At 33.9% G+C, this 14,056-nt stretch overlaps 1 protein-coding gene across 2 annotated transcripts in view; it reads right to left on the bottom strand.

Moving 5' to 3' along the window:
* The window catches only part of Mgat4c (MGAT4 family member C), a 472,208-nt gene that overhangs the window by 267,713 nt on the left and 190,439 nt on the right, over positions 1-14,056 (bottom strand). For both annotated transcript variants that reach the window (XM_057757830.1, XM_057757831.1), the window contains one exon: positions 1,242-1,352. The gene's annotated coding sequence lies outside the window, so the exon portion shown is untranslated. The remainder of the gene's footprint in view (positions 1-1,241; positions 1,353-14,056) is intronic.

Here is a 14,056-nt window from a genome sequence, read left to right as displayed (position 1 = left end):
TAAAGTAACAATCGAGATAAATAGGCACTAAAAATTTGTAAAGAGAGAAAAGTATAAATATATAATAGAGACATACAGGCCTTTGCAGATTACTAGCTTTTTGGAAGCTATGTATAAACCCCAAAAGGGTTATATTCAAACCCGATGGATACATAAATATTGATGTGATTGAGTAGCCAAACAGAATAAAATTGCACCAATCAAATTTATTTTCATATGAAAGATTAGATATATCTGCAAATACAGCTCTTTCAGTGGGAAGATTCTTTCAATATTTACATCATTATTTTCAGAAATTAATGCTTACTAAGATAATGAAGCTGTAGAAGTTAAAACTGAAAGTCAAAAAATTTGTGGATTTACCCTGTTATTGCACATCAATTGGCTATTATGTACAATCAATTTTATAATTAAGTTCAGAAGAGCATATATCATTCTACATGTATTTTACTTGAATAAACATATTTGCCTACATGGGCACAGGTACACATACACACACATGTATATGCATAAACATATATATATATATATGTATTCAGATGTAGATATAGACACAAGTACACATAGATAGATATTAATTTTTTTCCTTTGGTTTTAACACAAATGAATTCATAGGGAGTTGATAACATGCAGAGATTTTTTTATACTTCTTGAAGAGCAGTACAAGCCTAAAGATAAGAACAACAAAACCATATTCTTTACACACATGTGCACCTTCATATCATTTAGAGCTACGAGGAAAATCCATTCATGAACCAATTTGCCCAGAGTTCTTATCTACAGCTTTCTCAATTCTGAAAATTAAAAGAAGTTAAAATGCTCCAAAATGTCTGTCGATAATCCCCGAGGTCTGGCAAGTTGTGGTGAGGGGGCAGTCATTCATCACACTATTGGACAGAGGAAAACTTAAGCACACAGATGAACTCACTATGGTTTCAACAGCCTTCCTCTTGTCCAGAGTTATCGTATTAAACGTCACATAACCAAGAACACATCCATTCAACACCAAGTAGCTCTAGACTCCCGAAGTTCCATTACATGTTTACATGGCAAGTAGAACTTTGTGTTACAGTTTATCTTGCATAAGGCAAAAAGCATCGTGGAAAGTTATCTCAAAGCACAATACGTTTTATAACTCGTGTCTCTGAGCAGCTGCTCTCTGTCTGACTGACCACACCATGGTCTGAAAGGATTTCTTATGTAATTCTCACCATAGTAAAGAAATAGAAAGTGTCTCTTACCAGACTGGAATAATGCTTCAAGCTTGCTGTAGCACTTTGTGGAGTTCTTGTTTGAAAGGACAGATCCACAGCGGTTTTGTGTACACAACTGATCTGGCTGATCTGAGGTTCCTGCGCACAAAAAAAAAAAAAAAAAAAAAAAAAAAAAAACAGTGTAATTGGCTCTCAAGAAAGTGATGGAAACATTCATCATGATGGCAGTCGCATGTTGAATCTAGTCACTGTTGCCCTTGTAGACTTTTTCTAAACAGGCCAATTGTATTTCTCTGTTCAATCCCAGATGTTTGAATTACTCCAGTCAATGCTGAGTTGAATATTTTCGAAGAAAAAAAATGGATATGTGTCCAATCCACTGTGTGGTCACCTTTAGTTTCTGAAAGTACAGTCTCAGACTTAAAAATGACACGATTTTAAATTAAGACTCTATCATCCCATAAATTGACTTAGTATGTACAGGACTTTATATTTTATGAGTGGAAGGACTAAGCCTACTGTCGTAGCATAGTGCCTTATGCTAACGAGGTGTCAGCATTATTAAGTGTCTTTCACTGGTTATTTGATAGCAGATAAGTGAGCATTCTACATCTCTGTTCTTCACAGAAATTATATCAATGATGCATACAACATACCGTGGAGTCTGAATCCAGCTGTTCTGTGCTTCTAAATCTCATTAAATATTCCACTGTTCTTTTGCACAAACCTTCAAAGGGGCCCAGACACAATCACATCTTTCAATTTTTATGGGATCAATGAAGGGGGTCACACAAGACTGATTCTTTTTCTGATTTTTAATATTCAAATTGTATGGGAACATTAGCTGATTATAACTATGAGTGGCATAGTCTTGTGACCAAGAGAATTTTAATGCTAGATCAAAATGTAAGCCCCAATAAAAAAATACGACTTCAAGCTGAATAGTTCTTTGTGGTGATCTAAGCCATAAGTTCATTTTACAGCTATACAAGAATGTTATCTCTGTTTTCTCCCTTGTGTGTTTAAAGACTGGTTAACAGTTATGAGCTTTGCCACAGTTGAAATAGTAAGAACTGACACTTAGAAAGCAGTGAGATATCATTGCAGTTTTAGAGTCATTATTTTGATTATGTAATTTATATAGATTGAACAAAAATACAAAATAATCATAACTTTATACATTCATGTTACATAACTGTCTAAAAGTTATGAATTATTTCAATTCCTGTTTTTACAAGCAAGCAAAATTAGTCTAAAAATACAAACATTTATTGTTGAAAGATACTTATAATATCATCCACCAAACTGAAGATAATCTACAACACTGAGGTTGAATTTTCATCATTCATGTGTTCAACAATTATATATAATAAAATCATTATTATAAATGGTTTACAATGGTTAAAATATGACCATAAAACATTGGTCCCTGAATACAAAGTATTTAAAGTACACTTTTGTTTCTAGAATACTAGTGGCATATAATTTATGAAGACAGAGAACGTCAGGATATATTGTTATTTAAAATATCAGATTTTCTTGTGATTTTATTGAGACAGTGTGTTTCTATTCATTTAAAAAGGAATATAAGATTCATTAATAAATATGGGCTAATGATTTAATAGTATGAGCTTATTGTTCATAATAATATTTTGAAATAAGTTTTAAGATTGATTCAGTCATTGTTTTCAACATCACACTTATATGTATTACTCTATGTAGCCACAAAATGATTACTACAGATGTCATAGTCAGACAGTGGGTTTCAATATAACTCAGCTATGATTACTTTCTATGACCAAATCTACAATGATCACTTAAATGAATGTGTTAAAATGAAGCAATAAAGAAAAAAGACATAGCCTATGGTTTCATGTCCCCTCTGGATTTATTTGTGTTTCTGTGTTACTTTACTCCACAGAATAGGATTTTTTTTTCAACAACGTGATACACCTTTAATTATTAAAATTATGGCTTGTAGATGTAGTTATAAATACCCGTAGAAATACTTTCCAGCCACTTTGTGTCACAGAAAGTACCTAGGATGTCCCTAAAAAGTATATAATTCCTGATGATTTTGGTTAAATTCCTAATATGAGTAACAAACACATCTAACTACTACAGAGTCTCTCTAATTCTAATGCCTTAAAAACTACTGAGAAAACTGTAGTTCCTGTACGTATGTATCCACTCATCCCAATACATATCAATTGTTTTTGAATTGATTTCTAATTCCTTTTAAATGACCAAACAACTTTATAATGGAAATACTCAAGTTCATCAGTTATTCTCTCTTTGGTGAATCTTTCACATCAGTGTAGCATGTTGATTTAATACTCCTGTGTATTTAAAGTTAAAGCTTCTCCACTCTCCCACATTTCTCTTGTACAATGTTCTTTTCTAATTAATTAGACAATATTGCAAAGTATCTATTACATTTTTTATCAATTAGTTCTTATAGACCACTCCATCTCTCAAGTCAGTAAAACAAACCTGTTTTTTATTTAACTTCTAAGGATTGACTAATTCCTTCTTGAAACCTTCTTTATTCATATCTGTAAAAATCCCTCAAACATTTAAAATTCTCATATCATGAAGTTATTTGAATCACAAGCTTATTTTATGTCTTCTTTGTCTGAATAATTCTAAAATACTACTTGACTAGTGCAGTATCTTCACCGACATGAATTTTATCTCTGTTCTATTGACCACTAAGTTTTTCTGTTTCCTGGCCTTTCTATTGAACTCAATATGATGTTCCATCTGTGTATTGTATATTGATTTGAACCCTTGGCTCTCCAAAAGAAAAAAAAATGACTAGTTGAAATACGGCCTAACAATTAAGTTAATTATACCATATCCTTTGCAAACCAGACCTTTCTCCATTCTTCAGTAGTTTAGCAAATTTCAACAATTGCTCTATTGACGATGTGTGTGTGGTATTTTTTTTTTTCAGACTAGCTTTAAGAGAACTAAAATACAGTGAAAGAAATCACTCTCCTAGTTGTTGGTCATTCATTTAACAAGTAAGAAGAATAAAATTGTTGCTTCAAAAATTGCTTACATTTTCTTTCTTATTAGAGTTATACACAGATAAAATCCACTGTGACTAGGAAACACAGCAAGATTAAGAGAGTCCCTAAAGCATACAAAAAAATAAGAGCTCTAACATCAAGAGCGGTGGTAGAGTGAGGGGAGCTTGGAGGATCACAGGAGAGAAACTGTAGTCAAGATGTATAAGAGAAGAATATATCCAATAAAATATTTAAAAATTCACTGTGAAAGTTCATTTTGTTATTCACTTTAGAACTACTACTTTGGTGTTATGCTTAATCTATATATTAAATATCTATTCATGGGCTTCTGTGTGTGTGTGTGTGTGTTTGAGAGAGAGAGAGAGAGAGGTGGTATTCCTTTTGTATATGTGTTGCTTTTATTGGTTACTGAATAAAACTGTTTTGGCCTATGACAGGGTAGAATATAGCTAAGTTGGAAGAGAGTGTAGGTGGAGTCAGGGAGATGCCATGTATCTACTGAAGAAGCGAGACGCCGTATAGCTGCCCGAAGCAAGAAATAACAAACCACAAGCCTCGTGGTAAAATACAAATTAATAGAAATGGGTTAATTTAAGATATAAAAGTTAGCCAGAATGTGTTTGAGCTAGGACCAAACAGTGTTGTAATTAATACAGCTTATGTGTGATTATTCCAGTCTGGGTGGCCGGGAAATGGAGCAGTCTCCGTTTAAATGTGTGTGTGTGTGTCTCTGTGTGTGTGTGTGTCTGTGTGTATGTGTGTCTGTGTGAATTAACTAATGGGCTGGCATATATTCTTCAGGATATATTATTTGTTGATATGCTTGTGATACCTGCTGTTATGCTAATGGTTCATTTTGTACAGATGATAAGATCATATTGATCAAGTTGATATATTAAAAAAAAGAATAAAAATGTGAATAAATACTATCTCAGTAAAACAACTACAAGCTGCTGCTGGTGCAGCCTGGCTGAGGAGACTGGTGGGTGGCAGGCGTGCCAGGATTGAGACATGGAGGCTTCTTTTCAGGTGGAAGAACAGCAAGCTTTATTTTGCCTCAGCTAAAACCTTTTATACCTCTACTGCTTCTATGGAAACCACCGGCCAGAAAGAACACAAACCTTCTTGTCAATTACAGACCACAAGGGAGTTCGGCTGTTGATCTGGGGGAGTGAGGGCTGCTAGATCACAACATAAACAACCTTGGCAAAGTGAACACTGCATTATTCTTCAAAATAAAACACCTTTATAGTACAAATATTACTTTTAATATGTGACCCATTTATGATGCAGTTGTTTTAAGGTGATACATATTTATTAAGTGAATGATTTTAAAGAATAAATAAGCAGGATTTACCATACATCTGTACATATATTTTCTTACTGTATTTTCTATTAAGTTATTAAAACCATGTACATCTTGTCTTCTGCATAGTCCACTGTTCAGGTAAGAAGAAAATGCTATTTGACTTATTGCTTTTATTCTTCTGATGTATCTAATTGTCATGAATCATAGACGAAAAAAATATGGGTATTACGGCTATCAGAAAAGAGCGATAAGTATGTGCACAATTGAGTAAGTTTGTTTTATTTTATTTAACAATAGCTGCACGTGCATTTGCTCATCTGTGGAAAAAGGGTGTTGATAAACCTACTGCTTTGATTTGGTGTTTATAATAAGATAACTATATTTTTAAGATAGCATTATTTAGGATAACTCTAAATTTATCATAAAGTCCATTTAAAAGGGACCAAATAGACATATATATATATATATATATATATATCATAAGCATTACATATTAATATATAAGTTGTCATATAAATACTTAGAAGTGCAAAGCCATTAACTAATATATAAATGCTCGTATCTCCATGAAACATGATTGAATTCTAAAAATGATAGCTTTGGAATGTGATGAAATAAACAAATATAATAAATATACAATGCTAAAGAAAAAGTTAATAACAATGAAACTCTAAAGTCGGAAGAACACTCTGGAATGGTGAATTTTTAAAATTTAAGTTCTACTTTGAGTTTGTACCTGTGAATTAGCACTCCAGCCTGGGAAAAAAAAAGAAATAATTGAGGCATCTTGATTATTCCTGCAAGTAACAAGAACTGGGTCAATAAAATTATAAAAGTTCAGAGATCATTATCTACTACTAAAGAAAAATCCTATACTGGATACTAATCTGTTATGCTAAGAAAGAGGAAGATTAAGAGATTTATTTTCCATGAAAAGTCCTTGGGTTGACCAGAGTCTAATCCCATTGTTATAAATAGACTTGATTTAGAGTCTTTCTCAACACTTTTCCATGAGAAAAATGTAAAGATTGTTTTCCGTACAGAAAAGTTTAGTGCAAAACATGAGAGGGAGCTGGGAGCAAGATAATGCCCATTTTTAACAAGACTCTGAACATACAAATGAACAAATTGCAAAATAAATGAATTAAAATCCAAATATAAATTTGATTTAGGACAATGCATTGTCCTTGCCCTGTACTTCATCACGTTAACTAACTTAGGTAGTTTCAGATTTGGCTTTATGTCTGTGCTAATCTTAAATATGGCTAAAGAAAGTTTTCCTGTTCCTAATGGCAAAATATAAATATGTTTTCATCTTATGAGCTAGATTCTATCAGAAAGCAGATCAAGGATTGTTTGGAGAAGTGGACAGTGCTAGGCTTTGGAATAAGCTGGGGACATCATTCCACACCAAAGCTTTTGTTTGTCTATGTATTAACAATCTGTAATATATATTACACACACACACACACACACACACACACATTAAAAGAATTTTCGGTTGTAAATTTAATTTCATTGAAATGTAATAAGCCTAAGAAAAATGATAATGAGTATGTGCAGAGAGATTAATATGACTTGGAGTTAAGCACAGCCTCAGCAGTGTACCTGTAATCTGGTATTTACAATTGTCACCTGTGCCCTCTGGGGCCATAATACTGTAGGGCTCTAGAGCCAAGGCTTGTGGAAACAGGTCTCCTGTGAAAAGCCCATCACAAACTCACCCCCTCTCTTCCTCTCACCTGTGCAGGTCCCAATTTAACAAAACAAGTCAAGCAAAAGTCAGTTCTTAAAATTATGGTAATTATCATTCAACGGAGTAGTTACCAAAGCCAATATGATATTAATCATATTATTTTGATGATACTGAAGAGATGAGTAGGTGGTCATAATAGCATTGACTATTACTACAAAATAACCATTTTAAAGTACCATGCGAAATAATGTTGTTTTGAAATTGATGGGAGAATAAAAGTAATAGAATTGAATTTTTAAAATACTTTTCTTAATCCTCTTTGGCTTCTGACTCTTACACCCCTCTTTTCTTATCTTGACCCTCTCTCCATTTTCTGAAACTTTATTCTTTATTCCATAGTAATTGTATATTTACAGAACCTATCTTATAGTCCCGTTGTTTGTCTGAATGTTTCACATACCGCATCAGATTCTTGCTCCCTTTTATCTGATGTATTTCTAGGTCTTTACTAAGTCTTTCATATCCACCACTTAAAGGAACTCAACTCTCTTATTTGTACATTAAGATACTGACTAATATTCACATATAGTTTAATAAAAAACTTGCAAGGATATCATTCACTTCGAAATTTTATTTTTCTTGCCATTTATTAACATTTTAATATTTGTGGCCAAGTTTTGATATTATTGAGTCTTCAGCTCTGATCCTTAAACTTTGTATATAATATTCATTCATACTTTCCTATTAAACATGCAAAATATATTCATGCAACCTAAACCTAAATTTTCTTCAACTTCACATTGCTACTATGACTACACTGTGTCTCATGCTGTAAATAATTCACAGTCTTCAATTCTAGTGTGCCAGTTTTCAATTCTACCGTGGATATCTTAAAACCGTTGGGGATAATGGATGATTCTGGTAATTACTATTTGGGACAAGCTGTGTTTAATAAGTAGGTTGTTTAACAAAAAGCAATTTTGGTTATTAAAAAGTTAGGATCTTTTTTTTTAAAGAAAAAAAAAAACATCCTGCCTGATAACATGAAGATGGTTGTAGTGATTTTGACATTGTAATTTTTAATGGACCTTCACATAACACCCATTGATCAAAAACAGCAGATATTTTAGAAATAACTTACATAAGAAACATTAAAAAGTCTACATTAAACCAATCTTGAACTGTTTATGTCATACATTTTAATGTGTTTTTTCCTCAATTCAATTTGTTTAGCTTATGCTATATAAAGATGGTTTTCTATGTAGTTTATAGTCACAAACTGTGCAGTGTGTAGTTTAGAGTTGATAAACAGTATAGGCAGAGCTAGTGTTAAGGGTAAGTTAAACACATTCACCCACAAAGACACACACGTACACACATCTACTTTCTCAGACTATTTCTCCTAAGTCTTCTTGTCTCCTGCCAAAGTTAATTTCCTCCATAGATGCTGTATCTTTACCCACTGCCTTTTGTGCTCTTAGAAAATAGAAGTGTCGCAGCCTGTCTTCCGTCTTGTTCTCTGACTTCTCCATTTAGTAGCCATACTTTTCCTCCAGATTCTTTAGGGTTCTTATCCCAACCACCTGAGATGTCTGTGTTTTCCCTTTACCACGTAGCCTGTATGGTTTGCAAACAAGGAACTAGGAGGTTAAAACATCTGAAACCTACTCTATCGTAAGTGACAGATGAGAACGAAAAGTTAAGTGCCTATTCCATCTGCATGTTTTAGACAATATACCATGGGACATGGTCCATATAGCTTTCTGTCATTTAATTAGATTCAATTTATGAGAAGATATTAAGTCTTCTGTGCATTTCAGTATTTAAAATGCTTGCTGAGCAATCATGAGGTTTAAAATTCAGGGCCAGGCACCACAACACCTGCAAACTGTGTACCAACGGGTTAGATGGTTTCTTCTGTTCTCTGCTTGTACAGGGTATATGCACACATATTCTTATATAAGCAATGGTGACAAACAGCATGAAATAATAAATAAAATAAATATTAAATAACAAAAATTCAAAAATAAATCTCCAATAATGCAGTGAAATATAGATCAATAACCTGAGTATTTCTTTTTCAAAAGAAAACATTCAGATTCTGACAAGCCTAAACAACAGTAGTCACTCACACAACTTACTTGCGAAATGAAAATCAAGACCACAATATAATGTCACTTCCCTCTAGTCCCAATGACTATTATAACAAAAATCAAGCACCTGTGAGCATACACAAACTTTCTATACCTTGGAGGGAATGTAAGTAAGTATAGCCACCAAACATAGCATCATGACAATTCCTTTAGAAACAAAGTCATACTTGATACAGGATCCAAAATTTCCACTGTTTATGTATAACCAAAGGAAACTTAGTCAATATATCAAATAGATACATGAACCAATATTTATTTCTGCCTACTCACAGTGACCCTAATATTGAATCAATCACAGTCTCCTTTAACAGGTAATGGACATATAAAATGTAATAGATGGAAAATTGAATGCTTTTCAGTTGAGGAAATTATTAACTTGATTTTACAAAAAAGAAAACGATTGTACACAATAAAAACAAACAAGTAACTGCTGGATATATCACCATTCCCTGTGTCAAGCTGTATTACTATAGTAAAGTAAAACTGCATGATATTGGCATAAATATCACATAGATCATTGGAATCAAAATGAAGAACAAGCCCTGATGCCATACACTGTGGCTGCCTGATTTTGATAAAGAAGCCAGAAAAGCACACTGGAAAAATAGTGAACATCTTTAACAAAGATGCTGACCTAACTGTGTGTCTCTATGTAGAAGAACGCTAATAGATCCACCCCTAGTACCCTGCACACAACTCAAGACAAAATGGAACAAAGACCTCAACACAAATTAGATACACTGAAGCTGATAAAAAAAATAATGGTGGAAGAACCTTGAACTCATTAGCCCAGGAGAAGACTTCCTAAAAGACTGATAAATAGAACCACATGAAACTGAAAGTTCTCTGTAAGGCAAAGGGCACCATAATTTGGACAAAGGGACAGACTACAGAATGAAAAGAAGTTTAATAAATTCCACATTTGGTTTAGAACTACTATCCATATCTATATGTGTATATATATATATATGTATATCTATATATATATATATATATATATATATATATATATATATATATATCAAGGAACTGGATGTCACAAAAAACTCAGTAGCCCAATTAAAATGGGTACAGCTCTAAACAGAGACTTTCCAGTAGAAGTCACTAAAATCCTGGGAATCACCAGTAATGCTAAAAATCTGTAGCCACCAGAGAAATGCAAATCAAAACAACTCTGAGATTCCATGTCACACCTGTCAGAATAACTAAGATTAATAAAACAAGTGATAACTCATGCTCTCTAGAATGTATAAGAAGGGTCACACTTATCCTTTGATAGTAGGAGTAAAAAAATTGTTCAGTCAGAATAGAAATCATTATGGTGGTTTCTCAAAAAGTTGGGGATCGATATACCTCTGAATCAAGCTTACTACTCTTGGTCAAATGCCCAAGGGATGATTAATTCTGCCACAGTGACACTTGCTCAAACACGTGTCATTGTTCAAACATGTTCTATTCTCCTTTATTCATAATAGCAAGAAAATGTACTAAACAGAAGAATGGATAAATAAAATGTGAAACATTTACAAAAGGAATCGTTACTCAGCTGTTAAACAAAATCATGAAATTCACAGGGAATTGAATGAAACTAAAAATAATCCTGAGTGAGATAACCCAGATCCAGAAAGATAAATATGGGATGTATTCACTTATATTTGGATATTAACTGCTAAATAAATGATAACGAAGTTATTGTCTATAGACTTGGAGAATAGATGAAGGAAATAGATGTACACATGGATCTCCCTGGGAGAGGGAAATAGAATAGATATTTCAACTGGACTGAGGGTGGGAAGGGACTGGAACAGGAGGATCACGTGGGTAGCAGGTAAGGAGATAGTGAGGAGGAAGTGAATACAGGAAAGACTGCTGGAAATGAGGAGGCTTTGAAGGGTGATATGGAAACCTAGTATAGCAGAAACTCCCTAAAATATATGAAGGGGATGACAATGGGGTCTCCTAATAACTGGAGAGGCAGAATCTGCACAGAACAAGTTTTGTTACCAAACAAGGTGTCCACTAGCAGGAATGAGTGCCTTCAATTTAGCATTTTCCCATAGAAATCTCCTAACAACCCAAGCTGTTGCTAAGGAAGTGGATTGCTTCTGCAAACAAACAGAAGAGAACCAAGCACTTGAACAACTCATTGAAAATGGAGAAATTGAATTGGTACCTACACGGATTTTTCTCCTCTACATTTTAGCATATTTGATGTGGGAAGGTGCTTTGTAAGCTACCAAAAATGAAATGTAAACACAAACCCAGCTATAAAACCTTTGACTTAAAGTTTGTCCTACTTGCAAGATATGCTAGGGCAATGGTGGCATAGAACTTGTGGAAGTCAACAACAAATGTCTGATTTGACATTGATGAGACCCATGCCCAACACTACTTGGGTGATCAACAGCCAGAAACTGAATAACTCAGAGACCTAAGTTTAAACCAAACAGAATTGATTTTAAAAAATCAATAAAATAACTCCTAATGATATTCTGCTAAACTCATCATCAGAGAAGCTTCCTTCTGCCACAGATAGGAACAGATGCAGAGACATGCATCCAGATATTATGTGGAGAGAGATCTTTGGACACACAACTCTTAATGGGATGTCTCCATAAAATCCTACCCATCAGAGCTCAGGGAACCCTGCAAAAAGGAGACAGAAAGAGTGTAAAAGTCAAGGGGAATGGAAGACACCAGGAGAGCAAGGCTTCTGAATCAAATAAGAGAGTGAAGCAGAAAGCACAGGGCTAACAGAGGTCTGCACAAGTTTCTCGGCATATATATTATAGCTTTTATCTTAGTATTTTTTATGGAACTCCTGAGTGTGTTAGTGGGGGATCTCTGATTATGGTGCCAGTTCTTAAAACTCTATTTCTTCTGTTGGTTTACCTTGTCTATCCTCAAAGTGATGGATTTTGCTTTATTTTATATTTCACTTTATCATAAGAGATAAAACAGAGTGGATCAGAAGGGGGAGGCAAGAAGGAAGGAACTAAGAGGAATAGAGAGACAGAAAGCTGTAATCAGGATATACTGTATAAAAAATAAACCATTTAGAAAAAAGAAAAAAAAAAGAATAAGGAACCTGCAGTTTTCTTAGATAAAGAAAAGATATTTGATAGATTTGTGCCCAAGGCACATTCATATAAAGGTTGAATTTATATTACTGGCACATATTATAATGGCAACATGAATTTTTATTTTATTAGTAATAGACAGTGTGTCTATTCTGCCATACTGACAGGAGGCACAGGTCACGAGTCCAGTGTTAATCACAAGAATCCCCGAATATCCCACCTATGGGTACATGAGCATTTTAAAGATCATAAAGCATTTTAAATGAAATTTTATCTTTTAAATAAAAATATACATATTATTTTATTCAAAATATAAAGAACAAAGTAATATCACATACGTGAAAATGAGTATACCTACAGAGCATTTTGTTAAATGAAATAATCCAGGTAGATTTAATGTTTTTCCATTTATTGAAAATAGATTTTTTTCATACAGTATGTTCTGATTATAGTTTTCCATTCTGTAAATCATCTGAGATTCTCCACAACTTCCCTTCCATCCAAATTCCCATCTGTCTCTCTGTTGAAAACAGAGATATAAATAATAATAATAAAATAGCCAAGAACAAAATCCAACAAACCAGAATAGGACCAATGCCAAAGCATAAGAAAAATATCAAAGGAAAAGCAGGAGAAACACATACAGATTCAGAGACACAGAAAATTACATGGAACCCCCTAAAAACCTGAGTTCATATGTATGCAAAGGACCTTAAAAACAAGGAACAAACAAATACAAGACCTGACAAAATTAATAGCTAAAACCTCCAAAGATGGCATTGAAATCATATTGTGCTGGTCATCGTCTACAAGGCGAGGGGCCTGGCCTTAAGAGTGGTTTATATCCCCAGTGAGACTCCACAGGGAAGAACTGAATTTTCATTTGTGAGTTCTTACTGAAGAAATGGAGATGACATTGAAACCTGTGCAGAAGGGTTACTCATTGCTGAAGAGATTCAATAATGATCAATACAGCACAGGCAGAATTAGATGTGATGTTTTATAGCTTATCCCAAGTCTACAACAATAGTCTGCAACAATAATTCTTGATACACTTGCTAATAATCACATAGTGATAAAATTGAAAAGAAAAAAAATAGTGGTCTGGTAGGTAGGTAGGTAGGTAGGTAGAGAAGATGCCTGGGAGAAATAGGGCTAGATTTGGTCACAGTATGTTATACCCATTTCCAAAGGGAAAACATATATGCTATTAAAAAAACATAAAAAAAAATTTGGTTTTCTAAAATTAAAAATCAGTAAAAGTATGGCCTTCCAGTGTTTGACTGATAGCTAGGAAACCGGCACAGGACTCAACTAGACCCTCTGAATGCGGGTAAAAATTCTGTGGCTTGGGCAGTCTGTGAGTCCACTGGCAGTGGGACTAGGATTCATGCCCAGTGCATGAACTGGCTTTTTGGAGTCTGTTCCCTATGAAGTGCTATCTTGCAGGCCTTGATTCAACTTTATATTGCAGACTTTGTAAATTCCTTATGGGAGCCCTTACCCTTTCTGAAGAGTGGAAAGGGATTTGGGTGGGGGAAGGTGAGTGAGAAGTGGGAAGAGGGAAAG

The sequence above is a fragment of the Chionomys nivalis genome, chromosome 25 (assembly GCF_950005125.1).
Source record: "Chionomys nivalis chromosome 25, mChiNiv1.1, whole genome shotgun sequence".
NCBI classification, from domain to species: Eukaryota; Metazoa; Chordata; class Mammalia; order Rodentia; family Cricetidae; genus Chionomys; species Chionomys nivalis.
The sequence above is the reverse complement of the archived record's forward strand: the minus strand, read 5'-3'. Positions and strand labels throughout refer to the sequence as shown.